General features: G+C 34.9%; 1 protein-coding gene across 22 annotated transcripts in view; it reads left to right on the plus strand.

Moving 5' to 3' along the window:
- The window catches only part of TENM3 (teneurin transmembrane protein 3), a 1,314,113-nt gene that overhangs the window by 323,880 nt on the left and 970,548 nt on the right, over window positions 1–19,685 (plus strand). For all 22 annotated transcript variants that reach the window (XM_042015030.1, XM_042015032.1, XM_042015041.1 and 19 more), the window contains one exon: window positions 3,564–3,630. The gene's annotated coding sequence lies outside the window, so the exon portion shown is untranslated. The remainder of the gene's footprint in view (window positions 1–3,563; window positions 3,631–19,685) is intronic.

Genomic DNA, 19,685 nt, shown 5'->3' on the forward strand with positions numbered 1-19,685 from the left:
GTGTTATTTTCTTCTTTTTTGTAATTGCAAGTGAGTTGCAGTGATCAAATATACAGATTTGTTGCACTGTAGGATGTGTACAGTTTAGATTTTTACGTAGTATAAAAAAAGAGCACATTCTTGCTCTGAAGTAAAATATTTGATTTTGCTCTTAAAGGCTATTTTTTGGTTATGCTTCTACCTTGCCTTCCACCTGCCTAAAAAGAACAATACCCATCCACATCTGCTTATTTAATTTAAAAAAAACAACAACAACAACAAAAAAAATCTAAGGAGCAAAATATGCTGATGACTATCTTTTTTCTTTACACAGAAAGTTCTATATAATTTATGAAAAATAATTCAAAAAATGAAGTAATTAGAGCATTTCTGATTTAAAAGATTTTGATCACATATCCTCAACCTATCAACAAACTTTTTGAGGAGTTTACCATTTTGTTTGATTTTGGTTTTGTTTGGTTTTTTTCTTAAAGGGAAATTTTTTTTTTCTTAAAGGAAAAATGTAATATTTACAGTCAGTATTGTGGAGAAATAGCAATTACTGCATGGTAAAAAAGAAATTAATTTACAACCATATGATCTACCTATCTTTTAAACATAGCAGCTTAGAAAATTTAGCTTACAATAAGTGATCTAGGGGTCATTACCCTCCAGTGTATTTGGAAATTATATAAATTATAATCATCATTATATAAGCCCTTAAATGTAATGTACAAAAAGTTAATTTTATCTGCAATTCCAAAATCGATGTATAGATCCTGATGTTTACTCCATTTTATGGTAGCTAAGGTTAGTTTGGTCCCTCTGATTGCTTAATGATTAGTTCACTGACCTACTTGTGTAACTGAATTTGTGCCTCCGGTCAGTAATGTTAAGATTTTCTTTAAAATTAATTTGGACTTCAATTAATAATGCCCTTAGTAAAGAACAGTTTTTTTTTTTTTCTATGAGGGGGAAAACAGGAGTCCAGATGCAGTCTCAGAGCAATTGGTGGTGGGTTTTTCTTTTCTGTGTGTATGTTCAGAGGTACACACAAATGGTCTTTGATAGCCACAGTGAGAAACCCACAACTTCCATGTCTTAATCGAAGGGTTTGGGAGGGGAAAGAAGGCAAACTGGAAATGTGCTAGTACTGTTAATTTTGCAAAGTATAAGGAATGATGAATTACAGGTTAAGAGTTGTGGGGTTTGGTGCTTTATTTTTACAGCTCTGCACAGAATTGTCACTTTTCAGCAGAGTTTTGTTACACAATGACAAAATGGCCCATGTGATTATCTGAACTGCACACCCGGAGTGGCTGCCACATGAAGTCCTAGTATTGAGACTGAATTCAAGCTTACCTTTGAGAAAATCTTGATTAATTGCCATTTATGGGTGATGGTCTTCTAGTCCTTGTGTGTAATTTTGTGTTACCTTAAAAATTGTCTAGTTTTTTTATTAGACTGTGAGGGAAAATACAGTGTGGCACATATTGTAGTTCCCTAATCCTAGTGTAACCATTATCCTAATTTTACCATCTGTATCATATAATCGGGCCCTTCTTCCACATGGCGACAGTCACAAGTGTGACATGTATATATAAGTATTTATTTAATTTAATATTTTAATTAATATTTTTAAAAATGGAAGTAGGAAGTGTGAGAAACCAAATAATTCTCTTGCTGGTATTGCTAATATCGTGGAGAGCTAAGGCTATCCTTTCTTACCTCACATACTGAATTAAACCTGATTCTTGACTCACAACAATAGTTAACTCTGTTAAATGAGAGTAATAAAAGCAAACAAACAGAACCGCTAAACTTTGAGACAGAAACTGTTTGTCTTGCATTCTGGCATATTAACATGTTCCAGAACATCTCCTGCTTTAATGACCTAACAACTAGAAACAGTGGTCTTTAAATTGTCCAAGTTTTATGACGTGAATTAATACTACTGAGTAATATAGGAAAAAAACAGTGTATGATGTGACTTGATACGTATAATGTGTTTTTCAGTCTGTAAAAAAAATAAAAGATGACTTCATGTCTCCTATGTTTAAGAAGATTACTTTTGCATAATATTAGCGTTTAAAATAGACAAAATGTACTTTCACTTTGGAATTTGTTTCTAGCTTTTTGTGTAGTGAAAAATATATTAAAAGAAAATAGAAGGGTTTTATTTAATTGCTTTATTGCTGAGCAATTTATGATTTTATTTAATCTTATCATGCAACTTTCCCAACTTTTGCCCAAAGCTCTGCTGCTCTAAACGTGGTTGCTGGCTTTTATCCAAAGATCTCCTGATATAATTTACTTCTTCCCCATTTTGATCTGGAGGCCACATGAAATAAAACCTGCAGTTCTATCTTAATTACTTTCTTGATAAACCTGCAAATAAGGTTTCTGTTGCAGGATATCTATGTCTCACCTTTAGTACTGAATCTCAGCTTTTATGTTATATGAAGTATGTAAAATGCTGGTAGGGTTTAAAACAAAACATAATTCTACTTAAAGAATTATAGAATTTGTCTATGGAGAAGGGGGAAATGGAACAGTAGTTGAAACTAAGATGTTTTTATGGGTACAAATGCACATTTATTTTAAAAGATCATTATAATCTGGAGTGACAACTTTTTATATTGCTTCTACAGTTGTAGGATCTCAATAGCTAAGGGCACATGGACATGTTTTATTCATTCTACTGTAGCATGTAAAGAGTCACATTAAGAATTCGGAGATAACTTCTAATTTAGAAAGCATCTGTGGATTTAACTACTTCCATGAATCCTAAAGACCTGGCATTGTCAATATGTAGTACAATTGATGTTATTTGTTATTTCATTTACTAGAAATTGATATTTCTATATATGGATGGGAAAATAAAAGTAGGATTACCTGCAAGATTGAACAAATCACATGAAAAATGCTTTTTGATTTGGTTTTCTGTTTATTTCTTCCTGCTGTTGGAAACCCCTTTTTTTGGTCAAAATTGGAATATACCAATGTATTTTTATGATATTTAATCACTAGCTGTAGCTGATATATAAGAATGAGCATTGGCAATGTGATCAGATTTACGTTTTTCTCAGATCTGATACGCTTGATAAGTCCAGTGGAATAAGGGATAAACTGGAGATACCATTATCTCAGTTTCAATGTATTAAAAAGTCAGCAGAATTATATCTAATGCATGTCTTTAGTATCTGGTACTATTTAATTTGCCAGTTATAAGTGAATGTGTCCATAGTGTAGTAATTTGTCTACTGCTGGAGTATTAGAATGTATTAGAGCTTATTTTTCATTCCATTAGGTTTTTGTTTGTGTATGTTCTGAATTTTTTTTCTATGGTCCCAAGGCAGAATTTGATAGCTTATTCTGTGACAGTGTCTCTATAAAGACATAAATTCTGCTTGTCCTGCATCTGTGATTCTTAATTCATCTGGAGAGGGGAGGGGGGAGAGACATAGAACTTATTGTGGGTATATTTCTTATTTATAGCATGAAAATATTCTTATTAGCTTTTGCAATTCAAAGTTTATTCTATATTAAATTAATATATTTATGTTGTTTTGACTTCTTAACAGGCAATAACTTCAAACTAAAGCTTCATGCTTTCATTGAGAACATAGATTCTACTGCCAGGAAATAACAGTAAGTGCTTACGTGTTATAATTTCTTTTTAATGAAGAAGTTTTCTTTTTAAGTCTTTGATGTTTACTTTAAATATGTTCTGGGAAGCCATTATGACCACCCACTATATAGCCAGTGCTGAAATATGCAAGTAGGTTCTCTCAGTGGATCAGATGGCTCTTGCTCAGAATATTTTTATTTATCTTTCACATGAAGAAAAACCAAATTGGAATAAAGGCCTCTGTTTCAGCTGGCTGTAGTTCCCAGTGTTTTCATTGAGTGGGCATAATTGTGTTTATGAAACAATTTTTTGGAATTATTAAAATTATTAGAAACTGAAGTGGAAGAGTTACTATACCCTTACAGAGAGTTTTGTTATATTTTAATGGATAACAGGAGACCAGAAAAGCAGAAAATTAATATGTTAGATGGAGAATGAGTCAGCGTTCTAAAAGACTGAACCAAGGTACAAAAGTAGTTCACGATAGGCTATTTATAAGTTATTGCTTTGGGTTCTTGCAGCCAGGGTTAAAAATAAGTGGCTGTATGCCATCAACAATAATTTAAAAAAAGACTTCATTGTCTTTCATAAAGACACTGCTCTTCTTAACAGCTTTTAACAGTCTCCATGCAAAACAATGCAATGTGAAATTACTATCCACATTAAGGCTTTATGTCCTTTGTAAATGAATTTTGGGCACACACCTGTTGTAAGATTGAATATAAAAATAAATTTATATCAGTTGCTGTGTTTATTACCAAGGGATTGATTTAGGAAGGTTATATCTTTTATTAGCTTCCAGTTTGCCTTCAGTTTTCATTAGAGATTGAATAAGGATTGTTGGAGGGAGACAGACAGTCTTGCACTCAGCGGCAGAGTGTGATGCTACTAGAGGGCTTTTATGACCTCAGGACATCATAGCTTGGGGCAATGTCTGATCAAGATCAGAAGAGTAAGCCCTGTAGTATTTGGAGGGGTCTGTAACAATCAGTGTCGCTACAAAGCTGCATTAAGAGTAGTTTTGGTTGGTTGTTTTTGAACATAGTATTAAGTCCCTACCTCTTTTTCCTAAATTCATCTCTGCCTGTGAGTTATCAAAAACAATTATACTAATCTTCCACCTCTACAAGCTGTGGTACAATGAGCTGAGATCTAATTAAATCTTTTAAGACGTACTGAGTATTCTTAAATCAACTTACCTCCAGTGATTTTGGTGTATATACAAGTTGACACAGATTTTGAATCATTTTTTCACTATTCTTTTAAGTAAAGGCAGAGAGTTGGTGATCTTGAAGGGAGAATCAATCAGCTTTAATTTGCAATATGCAGCTCTTAGGCTGGGTAGGATGATGCAGTTTTAGGAAACGCTTTATAACCTTTCCTTGGTCAATTTCTTTTTATAGGGCTTGTTTTTCAAAGCTTTTTATTTACTGCTAGTGGTCTGTTACACTTGAAAGCAGCAGAGTACTTTTGAAGGATTCTGTATAAATATTTACATAAATGCAAACTGCATCTCTCCTGATCATCATAAAATTGTTTAAACTTCTTCCTGATGACAGTCTGGTCTCTGTGGGGAAAAATGGATGCTCTGCATCAAATGATGCTATTTTTTGAAATATGCTGAGGGTGCTCTTTGGTTTTTATGTTTTTTGGTGGTTTTTTTTTTTTTTTTTTTTTTTTTTTTTTTTTTTAGTTTCTGCAGTTGAAATGAGACTGCGGCTGGAGGAATAGCTGAGTGTCTTCCAAAGAAAATTTGGGATTTGATTTTTTAGAGAAGTTAGTAGGAAGAATTGGGCTTTCATTTTGAAGCTTTGTGGTAAACTGTTTTGTTTTGTTGTTTGGGTTTTCTTACTTGATATCTACTTTTATTTTCAACTGGTCAATCTGTTTGTCCCCACATGCTGTGATAATATTGAGCCAACGCATATCATTTGCTTCTCAACTAAGCAGTGAAGAAATGTCGAAGGTTGTGTCAGCTAGAAGTAGAGATGATATTTTGTTCCATTAGAGGGGCAAATGAATTTTAAAGGTTCACAGTAGTTGCTTAAGAGACAGTATTTAATCTTGCAAAGAAAGATCTATTTTCTGCTTAATCACTTGCCTTCTATTAATTGGATAAAAAGGGAGGATTCCGTTGCTATTCTGAATACAGTACTGAAATGTTTGTTTTACTACTAGTAAAGAATTAATTAAAAAAAATCCTGTGATGCATTAATATTTTTGGTGGCTTTTCAGAAATATATGCTATTATTCAACACATAGTCCAAAATAATAAATAGTGAATAAATAGTGAAGCTATTCTGTCCACTTCTTTCACCAATTCTGATTATATCTAGAGGCCCATGTGTACTTTATCCTGAAAGCTCAGCTATTCTAATACATGTTGTTTAAAAAGCCCTTTTGAGAATTGCTCCACTGGTTAGGGGTAACTTTTTTTAATCTTTCCTCTGTTCAGCTGTATTTCTTGCCTTTGTAGAAATACCCTATGGCTTGAAGGAGATAAAGAACAGCAGGGAGTCCGTTATCTGGACCTCTCTATAGATGACTGTTCTTGTGCACACTCATTGTTTCACTGGAGAAGGCTTATTACAAGATGGAATATTGCATTTTCAGTATATTACACAAGGCTGTAAATAGGGTTAGTAGCCCTATATTTAAAAATGAAGGGAAAGCAATAAACTATATTGTAACCAAAGTCTCTAAAAATCAATGGGTTTAGATGCCTTCTTGGAAGTTTGATCAGTAAAAGACCAAAAAAAAAAAAAAAAAAGAGATTTAATTAGAAGAATAATGTATTCCCTGGAAAGGAAAACATTAAAGTTCGAAATTTGGATAAAAACATAATTGAAAAGGGTACAATTTATCATTACTACAATATGTTAGTAAAATTATTTAAATAAGCTTTTTTATTTCATCTTGCATCTTTGAAGTAATGTCCATTATGGTAATTCTAATAGCATGTATTGCTTCTTTTTGCTTCTTTTTGCTTCTTTTTGCTTCTTTTTGCTTCTTTTTGCTTCTTTTTGCTTCTTTTTGCTTCTTTTTGCTTCTTTTTTTCCTCCTCTTCCCCCTTCTTAGTATCTATCCACTTGTCAGTTCTGTTTGTGAAGGTTTGGTTTTTTTCTTTGGTTTGCTCATCCTGAGTCAGAGGGTGGGGAAATAACTTCTGTGGGATTTTTTTGCTTTGGTTTTTTTTAAAGTACTGATTTGGTTACCAATAAGAAATTACAAAGATTATTTCAAGCATGAAGAGCTGTTAATACGAAAGCCATGGTGTTGACATGAATGTGCTTCTTTACATCTGTAAAACATTAGGAAACTAAAGAATCCATTAGATGTTTTCAGACTGCTTTTTTCCTCTGTCTTCCAGAGTAACCCATGTATTGTGCTTGTACAGTTCAAAAGCCTGTTGACACAGGTAGACCCAGAGTGCAGAAACCTGAGTCCTTAATTAGAATGCTGCTATATTTAAATAAAAACTTCCTAAATTACAGTAAATTAAGTAATCTTTGAGACCAATTTTTGTTTTACTTTCAGATATAAAGTAATTGGTGTACTCTAATTCATATAGATGAGACTTTTGTAAAGCAGTAACTGACAAAGAGTCTTATGCTACTCAACCAGATGAGCTTTGAGATAAGTGTACGATGCTTGTGGACTTGGTGAGTTTAGCCTTTTTTGCATAAAGAAGCATTGTTAGCACATAATCAAAATGATGACTGTCTGGGAAACATGTTTGCAAGGGTTACTTTCACAAATGAGTCATAAGTAAAAGCTCTTCAGCTAGCACAGAACACATTAAGCTGGAAGAACAAACAAAAAGCTTGTTGGTAGATCAAAGAAAATGCAAGCATAAAAGATACTCTTAGAAGATCAGTTGGTCTAAATATAAGAATTGTAGTAATATCTTTCTGTCTTATTCTCCTCTGGTTTATCACTTTCATGTATAACTTGATTATTTTAGCTGCTGGCATTGTTTCCTTCAAAAAGCTGCTCATTTGCTGCAACTTTAATGGGATAGAGTAAAGCGTTAGCAGTCTTAGGAGAATTGAGTTCATGTTCTAATGGGAATAAAATTTTTAGCCAATTCTCTTGTACTTTGTTCAGCTAACTCTAGAAAAGTAAATCAAACATTGAGGACTGCATCTGGCATGTATAAAACACACTTGTGTCTACCTATCTATCTATTGAGAGATAAATATGGCATATGATAGCTGTTGAAAGTGAGATAATATCTTCCTGTCTACGGACAGTGTATTTTCACAGATCATTCACAACATGAATTCTTGTATGATTGCTAAGTTAAAATATTTCAGGTGTAGGTGCTCCTAGATTACATAGTGATCATCTATGGCCTGAAGACTCAATCAGATTTGTTTACCATGTTTTCTCTTTGACTTTTTTTTTTCTTTGCTTTAGAACTGAACTTCTTTCAAGTAGGCAGGGAGTGAATGAGATTAATTGACCTGGTGGCTTGTTCTTCTTTTTCACTTTTCATTTGACTGGAAGTAGGTCCACTCCACAAGCAAAATAGTCCACCATGTAAGCACTTCTGTATCTTTTGATATTCTACTGATAGACGTGTTTATAGTGATGTGATTGTTTTCTGCATGTGACTTGGGCTGGGTTCCAGCCCCTTAGTTAGGGACAAATGCCCTGTGTAGGAAGACTATTAACCCTGTAAGTAAACAAATAAGCTTTGGTTATTGGAGCTGCCCTTCTGGTCACATAAGAGATGAAAATTCAGGCTTGGAGTTTAAATGTGCCTCTGAGGGTCTCTGTGTCTAGGTCTTGGCTAAAGCTGAGCAGTCAGTCACTCTGCTAACTAATTAAGGAAAATATTATGTTCTGTCACAGGGAAATCTGTGTCAAATAGACCTAAGTGAAATATAATAATTTGGCTTTTTATCTTCAAGTAAGATGGAATTAAGCTACTAAAGAGCTTATATTAGCAATAAAAGAAATCTTGATCAGTGACTTAGGATCGTATTAGAGATATAGCAGGAAGAAAATGAGCTGGTCACTAAATAAGGTATGTAAATAACAATGAAGTCATATTTTGAATGTTGTTACTCATAACTTTATACATAAAAGCAATTTGCTAGTACAAATGAACTCATTCTGGTTTTGCGTAAAATGTCTTCCCCTTTTCACAGAAAGGAAGACTACAATATCTAAACCATTGGAAATTTTCAGAAGACATTTTTTGGGAAGGGCTATGTGTTGTACCATCGAAGTCACTGCTGGCTGCAAAATTGAATGGGACACAAATGTGTTGCATTCATAATATTAGCTATTAAGTTTGAAATTAATATCAGTTTCTGCTTCCATTACCATGTGGTGATTAGCATAAAAGAAACTTTGCCCTAAGAGCTGTAAGGTAATTAACACGACATTCAAACCCAAAAAACATTTCCAAATCAGAAAAGGCTCTAAATGAAAATGACTGTTGGGAAAGCATTAAGGCAAGAATGATATATATTTTCTGATATGTACTTCCCAGGCATCTACTTTAGGCCAAATTGCAGGGAGGGGGAGAAGATAATTTGCTGGGCAAGACAGACCTCTGATTCACTGCACATAACTATTACCACAGGAAAAAAAATTAAAAAACATTATTTCAGATTGCTGTAGTAAAAATGCATATAAAATCCTGCAAGCCCATTGTTATAGAGTGACAATTTTGGGAATCATGCTACAGTGTGTTAGTTGTTATTTCTAATCCTCAGACATTAGCCAAAATATTGAGTTAGATTATGAGATTTTGATCTCTTCAAATCATCTGACAGTGCTTTCCCTAAAGCATCCCAATAGTTGTATGGAAAACAGCCTACAATTTTTCAACCTTTTTCAGAGTGGGGAATATTTTTGTGACCGTAATGGCAAAGTGCACTTTACCTTTTAGCATGCATCAAATGGATGGAGAAATGTATGAAGTCAGGGGATCAGAAAAGATAGTTGGCCTGATGTTGTGTAGTACAAAGCATGAGATGCAAAGTACAAAGCAGCGTCATTGCCTGCACTTGGTCTGCACCGAGGTCCTTAACTTCACTAGGAAGCACAAGCAGTCACCAGCTACTGATTGATTGATTGCTTGGTTTGAAAAACTAGCCCAATAGCTAGACTTTTTAGAAACTATTTGTAACTATCTCCGGTGTTAGTAACAGGAGGCGCTGCTTATGAAGCCTTCAGGTGTGGGGGACTTCTGGTTCACAGTATGTAGTTTTAAAGGTACCCTCAGCAAATATCCCACATGCAGTTCCAATGATTAGCATTAAATATAGCATTTTTCGAAATAAATCAGTATAATGCTGCATCAGCATTTCAAAGTGTCCTCATGATTACTAATGCCACAGAGGGGAGAATAAAGTTTGGAGAAGGTAATTAGAATGACCTTGCATTACCGAGCTGGTGAATGGCATTGGATTTTGTCCACAAGTAATGGAGTTTTTCATAAGATGCTGCTTATCAACAGCTTGTGCATGCAGATATCAATAAAAGTTAATGTGGATACCTACACGTGAATGTAAAATGCAAACCAAGTACACCTTACATTTTCCAAAAGCATTACAATTTTACCTGAGCTAATTTAAGAATTTTTTTCTTATTAACTTAGTTTTTCGCAAACTAAAAATCATTTCTAGAACATTCCTTAATTACCGACCTGTTTTTATATTGACAGTCGTTTGCATCAGGCAGTGTGCCTTCTCTAACAGTTAATGCCATGTTTGGGGCTACACTGCAGCAGTATGTGTTTAGTTTAATACTGGTTTATAATTTACCTGAAAATTTTTCAGAGGCTACACTAGATACTAGATTGTCTTTAAAATACTTTTCTTTGTTAGTACACATAACCTCCAAATGCTTATTTCTTTGCAATTTTGTTTAAGAGCAAAGAGTTTTGTCTTAAGACAAATATTGGAAAAGTAGAAGAGAGAATGCTGACAGTCTTCTAAAACAGATGCAGAGGAACAGCAGTTTTCACTGAGCATCAAATTGTGTTTTCTTTTTCCAGTATTTCTGCCACTGACCCTTACTGTAATTATGGCAAACAAGGCTGAACTCACTGTAAGATGGTCTACTTAGAATAAGCTGACTTGTCTTTTAGCAGCCTTGGAACACACATCTTTAACTTTTGCTGCTACATAATTACTGCATCAACGGTGGAAGTGAGAGATCAGCAATGCAATGCCTATTATATGTTTTTATGGTACAGTTTATATTCACAAGGTTTCCATATTTTGTATGTTAACTAATAAGCTCTTTCTGAGGCGATAGAGATCCATGTATACCAAATAACTTAAAAATACTATACCAGTGGAAAAACTAACAAACTCCCAAAGCAAAACAACAGGAGTTATCAAAAACATAAAGCTATCTCAGCTTCAGGGAGGGAAAATCTAATTGTCAAGTAGAGGGAAAAAGGTCTCAGGAGACAAATATGTTGCTAAAGGTAGGATTTTCACCCCAGTATATGGAATTCTATGGTGTATTAATGTGAAAAGCTGATAACTGAGTCACTGTTAACTGTTTCCCTGCTTATCAAATCATTAAACTTGAAAGGATCCTTTACAAAGGATTTCTTTGCTGTCTGATGATGACAATCTGCATTACACTGATGTAATGTCCAAGTTTAACCAAGCTCCACTGATGCAATTAAAAACCAAAAATATACTTTAAATCCTTTGCATAACAAGCTAAGCTAAAGAAGAAGCCTACTGAAATATGAAGTCCCTGTCGCAGTGATTTTATCCTGTGCTCATATAGTTTGCAGGGAAGAGCAAAGATTTAAAAACTAGATTTTCTTAAGCAAATATTGAGAAAATGTCTCATTTTGACAGTCTTCTGATTTTATGCTGAATGAAATGTTAACTTGAAATTCATCATCCAGTTGAAATGATTTAAAGGCTTACTGGAAAAAAAAATCCCAAACAAACATACCCGTCATACTGTAGAACTAAATGAGTCACTTTCAGATAAAGTGAAAAGTAAGATGTGGGTATTTGGTATTTGAGCTCTTACAAGCTCCACTACACATCCACTGGAGTTATCTTTGTTTCATCTATCTTACTGGTCAATGGGTGTGCTGAACAGGAAAAGTTATCAGTTGTACATCTCTAATCTAAAACTTACTTATAAAGGAGGGTGATGTTTACAGTACAGAAAATGAAGGCCTTTTTTCAAAGTTGTCAAGAAAATATTGTGAATGTGTCTTTGACACTTTAAGTGGGCATGTCTAGGCTTTCAAGTGATGTATTGAGTATTCTGTTTCTTGGTCCTTATGGTAAACAAGGTGGCATTATGGTTTGGCAGGGCAGTGCCTTTACATAGATCAAGATCATCTCAAGATGATAATAGTAGCATCTGAAGGGGAGCCACTCTGGTTAGCAGCTATCATCTCTTAACAGTGAATTGTCATCATTCTCATATTTATTCTTTAATGTGGTGTAGTCCAGTACTAGTTATAGCACCAGCTTACATGATCAGGGAGGCTCAACCAGCAAAATTGTGCTTAAATGGCTTCAACTGTGACTGGAACCCCAGCTGAAATGTTCCTGGGTCTGTCTCCCTGCTTCCAGATTTGTTGTACTGTGCACTACAAAACCACTAGATTCAGATTATATAAAGTCTGGTGGATTAATTCTGAGATTTGTGATGAAAGAAATGTCAGCATTTAAATATGCTTGATTTAATTAGTTAGGTTTCTGTAGAAGACATGCACAAAGGGGATAATTCCCCAAAACAATGAATTTATTTTTTCTTCCATGTATATAGACTTCTAGTTTACTCAAAACTGATAAACTACAAAAGTTATTAGTTTCTATTATTTATATGTAGCTTTTCTTTAAAGTCAAGTTGGAAGCAAAATAATGACTGAAACTTGAATTGAGTTTCTTTAAAATAATTTCAAATATCCAGGCTGCCTGGGATTCTAGTACCTGAAGGAAACTATAATAGGATACATGGGTATTATTCAGTGGGAGGCAAGTTGCAAAATCAGATACTGTAACAAAAGAGAGAAATGTTTTAACCTTTTATACTGTAAGGCAAGTATTACAAAGATTATTAGTAGAGATGCAGCATAAATTTCTTCCAGATGTTTTGTACTTGAAATATTTTTTAAAAATTATATTTTGTTCTAGATTGAATCTGTTTGAATTAGAGCCTTCCCTCTAAAATCAGGAAAACACTTTTCTTGATATTTGAGTTTGAAAAGTCATCTGTATTCTGTGCTTGTGCACTCCCATGTTCATGTTTATTACACAAGATTAAATAAGTGCATCCTTTCATAATATTGTTTGACACATTCAAGGATTTTCAACAATCATTTCACTCCACTATACTTTGAAGCATGTCTTGAAATGTAGTGTATTCAAACAGGCATGAGAAGAAATGTTTTCCAGAACAATTCAAAACTACATTTAGATGAGAAAACTAAGTGGTATGATATAGTGCGGTGTTGCTTCTCTTGGGAGTAGAGTTTTTCTATATCAGTTGAAGCATTCTGGGAATCTAAGGTTAACTATATACAGCTGTAGAAATGATTCAAGGAGCAATGAGGCACATGTTCATAAATAATTGCTGTCACAGTTGTAAATTATTTCACAAAAATTCCCCAAGGAGTTGTATTGCTCTTCATAGTTCTACTGTTGAAGTGATCCTTTCTATGGAAAGATTTATAAGCATAGATAAATTAGACTTCTCCTTTTTACTTCTGGCTTGTTTCAGATACAAGATTTCAACTTTTTTGTGTTGTCTCAAAAGATTCCAAGCTTGCATGACAAAAAAAAATGTATTAGAATTTATTATTTTCTGTAGTATCTTAGTTTTCTCTTTCTTGCATTCATTCTCTCTTCTTTTTTATGTGCAGTAAAGTGTGGAAAAATGTGATCTATAGGTGGATGAGGAGGGGAAGTGCTAATTCTAGGATTCTGAAACTTCTCTCTGAAGGCCGTAAGGGATACAGAAGGAACTGGCAAAAAACCCTTCCCGTGGACTGAAAAAGCATTATGTCGGAGCAATATCACAGAAGAACCTATGTAAAGAATCATAGCTCTTCTAGCAGAGACTGGCTTTCTCTTCCAACAAATCAATTATCTTCTCTGGCCACAGCTGTCTCATGGCTAGAGGTGGCTGTGGCAGTGTTGCAACCTGGTCAGTTGGAAAAGAAGAAAAAACAGTGATAGAGTTTTATTCGGTCTCTCTCACTTTGTAGCAGCGTTACCTCTGATCTTCCATCCATCACAGTTGGGAAGTCACTGAAGTCTTTGGTTGCTCCAGTTCACTTTTTTAGTCCCCCCTGAGGGGACTTCAGACTATACTACTACAGATTGCTACTTGGGGTATGTTGCTCCAAGATTTATGGCGGATATTTTAACCCAACCCAGAGGTTTCCTCTTCCATTTAAATCTTTCAGCTATGCAGCAGCCCTGTTGCCTGAGAACCTCTGGGGTTTACAGAAGGGTAGTCTTCCCTGTTACAGCAATTGCACGGGAAAAACACAGGATATGAAAAAAATTCAATATTTCATATCCAGTCATTAAGATTTTCAGAGGTTCCCTCCTCTGACACCAAAGCAGACATAGAAATCAATTATTACACAAGCTAGAATAGTTTTTGGAAATATATATAAAGCTTGCAGGGCTGTATTATATCTTAGAATTTGTGATGCTTTGGAAGCCAAGGTAAATTTGGGAATTCCCTTCATTGAAAGGCTCTCCTTATGTGATTCACTGAATACATGGTACAGATTTTCAGATTAATTTCTTAAAATTTAATTGGATTTTAAAACTGATTCCACTAAATTTGGCTAAAATATGTTTTGTGTTAAGCTTGTTAAAGCAAGAACAGGCGAGTAGGACCATGGAGATGTTACTAAATTCCAAGTATTCAAAGTGAGAACAATCAACATGTAAATTATTGAGCTGTCATGTTAAATGAAGCTGAATATTTTTAAGTGATTCACATGCAGATCGTTAAAAAAGACTCTGCATTATCAAATATTAGAAGCTCAAGTTAGGGCTCATTACTTTTCAAAATTAAGGGAACAATAAGACCTAATTTTTGGAACTTAGCTGTGCAGGAAGTGTGTGAGGCTGATTCTCTTTTTCTGACAATAGAATAAGTTCTGTAGTAACATCTGTTAAAGAGCAGTTTCATGCTTTTTATATATTCAATTGTCCATCATTTCATTAGTCATTAATCTACATGGATATAGTTCTTAATTTTACTGCAATATGTAAAAGCATAAATTTTTGCAAAATAAAACTTGTAAGTACCTAATTGATTGTTCTTTTTGATGAGGAACTAAATAGTTAATAATGCTGACAAGTCTTTAAGTATGCAGGTAAAATAGGCTCCCTACAGAGCTGAATGCCGTTCTTTCCATCTTAGAGCTATTGTGCCAGACTTTCTGAAGAGCAGCTTTTATATTTAAGGATTTTGTCAATGTGAAGACTGAATCTTAAAATAAAGAATTTGAGTGAAGTGACACAAGCACAGAAAATATTTTAATACAGGAGGGTTGCTGGTGATGTATACTTATTCATACAAGTTGCTTCAGACTTCTGCTACTAAGAGAACAGGGGTGACTTTATTGCTGTAACAGTGTAAAACTTTTGGGGGGCAGGGGGGAGACAAGGAGAAGTCTTAATCAAATTGAAAAAGAATAAGTTTAATTGAATTCATCTGATGCTAAACAGAGGTCTGCCTCAAGCTCTGTGGTAATGAGTATTTCCACTTAATGTGGAGTTGATCTAGACATGCAACGTTATTCCTTAAAACTGTCATTCCTGTAACTGCTGGGCTTGGTGTTTGCAGTATTTCAAATGCAGTTGTGTGAAGGCTTTTTCTTTTTTTATTTTTTTCTTCTCCCCAATTCTTCACTTTCCCTTGTCAAATATAATAAATATTGATTCACTTTAAGTATATAATAGTAATCTGGTTTTAGACACTTGGATCTGTATGTACCACTATGGATGCAGACACATGATCAAACCATAATAGTCTAATGAGCTGCAGCATTTAACCTGCTGTAGTAGATTTTGTGGATGTGCCTGAGAGAGGCTTCTGTTGGATAGAAAAGTGAATTTCAGAATACATTTGGTCAGAAATGTCTGACAAGTTTGAACTAGCACAGTTCTTGTTATGCTGTGAAACTAATAGTGTTTGATTAGGTTTTTGTGCTTTGCTGTCAGTCTTGCTTTGGGCAAATCACTTCCACTCTGTGTTTGTTTGCCTCTGTAAAACACCACTACTATCTACTTCCTTTGAACTGTTAGTAAGTTTGAGTCAATACAAGGTTCTCTCTGAAGCTTAAACCTCTCCCAGAGTTCTTCATTACAAAACTGCCCTTTCCCTACTTTGTTATATGCAACCTGCCCGTTTAGGGAGACTGGGGATATTCCCAAGAGTGTTGCTTGTCAAAAGTACTGCAAGGCAATACCTGAATTCAACCTGCAGTTCTCAAAATGTGAGGGAGGGTTCTTTTAAATATGCTGGCCATAGCAAGCAGGGACTTGGCCTCAGGGGGAATTACTATTCTGGGAACTTGCATGGTGTTAGTATCACAAGGGATACTAGTAAGTGTTCACAAAGTAAATGTGATTTTGGGGACTGTTTCAGCCACCAGAACAGAGTATTAGTATCAAATAACAGGAGCAAATTAAATGGCAGCCTACTATAAGGAAGGGGGGCGGGGGGGAATTGTCAGATTCCAAATTGGGATCATATCCAAAAATTTTTTTCATGTGGAAAATTTATTGCATTAGGAAACTGCTTTTACTTTATGGTTGCTTTGTGCCAGGGTTCCCTCACCATGTGTGTGCACAAAAGTATGTGCAAAAAGGTGCCTATTCTAACTTTAATATTTAAGTACTCTATTTGGAGTAATGTAATCCTGGTTTGCTGCAAAACTTAAGTCCCAAAAAAATTGAAACATAATTTTACACCTAGAAAAGACCAAACTTAGTTTCTCATTGTGATATTACTCATTATTCCCTTAATCCATGGTTCTCAGGTGAATTATACTTCATTTTAAGAATAGGAACATAGACTGAACTAGGGCCTTGGGATGGCTGGGACTTGGCTTAGTCTCTATTTTGGTACTTGGATTTAAAGCCCATGTATGCTACCTGAAATATAATCAAATTACTCATGAGATCTCTGCTCCTACCATTTGAGAGCATTTGTACTTTTGAAATGAAGTGCTATAAAGCATAGGCATTTCTTTCTGGTATATACAAGATAAGCTTATTCACAACTTTATTTTAAAACAGAATTTTAAAAAAGAATTCTCAGGGCTAGCTGTAGGGTCTGAGACATTGAAAAAGGAAGGGATATTTTCCTTTTTGATGAAGCACACCAGGAGTTAGTGTAAGGAAAAGCAACTTTTTTGTGAGGTGTAATAAATGTTCATTTGTTTACCGCTTTCTTAGCCTCAGTTTCTGCACAGCTAAATTATCAGGGTAAATTAGGTATATTGCAGTAGCACAGGGAAACCAAGCAGTAAAACAATTGTATATACTCTTTACCTGTGAAATTACCTGTAACATGCTTTGTGTTAGTACAAATTAACAGCCACAAGAAGTAAGTTATTGTTCCTATTTAAGCCTTGGCTTTCTGTGTAATTTGGTCGTGGTGGATGGCAGGCAGAAAAAAATGGCTCACCTGAGCAAGTCACAGCTCAGCCCTGTGCTCCAGCTGGGTGGGATAAGCTGTTCCAAGGCCACAAGTTCAACAGCAGACTGGATCTGGCTTTAGGGCTCCTGCTTCTAATCAAGAATGTTGCAGCTACATGATGATAAGCAACGATCTGTTACAAACATGTTCTGCTAACTCAACAGTTTTCTGGGAATTTTGACAAGTCAACATTATTGTCAGGCTTTATGCCAGATTGACTATTATCTGTTCGACTATAGCTGTCATGTAACCACTGTAGAGCATAAAGCTATCACAGAGGCTATATTGTCTGCACCATCTAATTTGAGGGGAAAATGCAGTTGTGTTCTCATGTCTAATACAAATCAAATCTGTATTGCAATGCACAGCTCCAGTATTAATGGTTATGGAACTATAACTTGAGAACACACTTTTTTGACTGTTGTCTCCTGGCTGGATGTAGGCAGGATGAACATATATCTTTTTTGCAAAAGACTTTCAGCGCTTCAGATGCTTGCATGCATAAGTACATGGTATAAAAGTATGGGGATAACATAACATTCTGGAAATTTGAGTGGGACAGAGTGAGTGGTGTCTTGGGTTCATTGTAATTCATTGCCTTTTATCCTGTGCTCTTTCTGTATTCGTCACACCAGTCCACTTTATATACATTTCATATGTGCATAGTGACAAAAAGGATGGGTAAACATAAGAATGAAAATATGGTCGTTTATTTCAGTAGAGTTTAGAAATTAATACTCTGAAACCGTTGGGTTCCCTCTGTTACTAATGAACTATTAGGAAAAGGCAACTTTTATGTTGCAACAGATAATTTTTTTATATCAATGTACCATAACAATGCTTGGACAATACCGTGAAAATCAGTAAATAGAAAAAGCTTACCTTTGACTGTGATTTATTATGCTTGAGCTAAAGGACAGTATGCTTTCCCTTCTGTTTACACTCAATTTGTTTCTGCTTGTGTTGCAGACAACATGATAGCTGTAATGCAGTGTTGTGTTTTCTGTCTGAAGTGATACCTGTATAACATGTCAGGCTGAGAAATCTTTAAAATATTAAATTGAGTCAGATATTAACTGCCTAGTTTTTCCAAGGTAGTGATGAAATTTACAGTGAGATTTAAGTTACTGAATGGTGAAGACTTTTGCTTCATAATTTGTATACAAAGAAGGTACTAGTGATGACTGACTAAATGTGGTAAAGAGGATTTGTCAAAGCAAATATTATGTATGGTAAGCCCATGAGCATAGCATTCTGTAGAAATGGTCTATGAAAAGTGCTATTAAAATCTAGATTTATAATTTCTCTTGAGTACCACATCATTGGAGGAAGTGATGTCCAGATCTTGGAGACGATGAAGAGCTTTATTTTCTTCATCTCTCTCTAGCAATTCTGAGACATCAGATATGCTTTCAGCTTTAATAACATCATATCCCCATGCCTTCCCCTCCCCACACACCCTCCTTTTTTTTTTTTTTTTTTTCTTCCAAGAAGAGGCTCTGGAATGAAATCTGGTCTCTGATGTAATTTTTCCACATTCTCCTTTCCTCTGTAGCATAACCATGGTTTATTTGCAATTTAGTCTTTTTCTTTCCACGGCTCACATGATTCTAATTTCGGGGACAGGGATGTAAGAAGAATGGCAGCAAATGGGGAATTGAACAGTTATGAGACCTCCTGAATGGCCAATGGAAATTAGAGAGACTGATTTCTGCAGGCTTTTAGCAGTCATTTTCATTCTCTTGATGTTCTTGCCTTGAGTTCTCCTAGACTGAAACAGGTACAACACATCTAAACACGATAAAATGATAAGCAGTCATAAAATGCACTTGTGTACACCCGTGCATGATGCATGTATATACACACACCAGTGTATATATAAATTAATTTTCCTCCCTTGGGACTCTATAACTATCATCTTTTATGTGCTTTAGCACTGGCAATCATGAAAATCATAAAATCACTGAACTTTTTTTTCTCACGCCACCTAAATTTATTTAGTCCTTATTTATAATAATTAAATATCAGCTGCATTCCGCTTGACTAATTTTAACCAAAATTCATATATTATGCATAACAGTGTTTTGGCAGAAGAAGAGAGTTCATATTTTTATGTGACAGTTCTAGCTATTTTCAGTTGGTTAAAAGTTGGAAAGGTATCTGTATGTCTCCTATGTATTTGGAATAGGCACTCTTATATTTTGACTGAAAGGTGCAAGGCTAGTACATGTACTTCTCATTTCCCTAGTGTATTTTTTGAAGGGAAAACTGTACTGAGTTACAGAATATTCTGAGTTGGAAGGGACCCATTGAGTCCAACTCAAGAGAACGGCCTGTACAAGATTTGAATCCGCAGAGCCTGGGCATTATTAGCATCATCCTCTGGCCAACTGAG

The sequence above is a fragment of the Corvus kubaryi genome, unplaced genomic scaffold, assembly GCF_017639235.1.
Source record: "Corvus kubaryi isolate FWS band 111438036 unplaced genomic scaffold, C.kubaryi_AGA036_p1.0 split3-131, whole genome shotgun sequence".
NCBI classification, from domain to species: domain Eukaryota; kingdom Metazoa; phylum Chordata; class Aves; order Passeriformes; family Corvidae; genus Corvus; species Corvus kubaryi.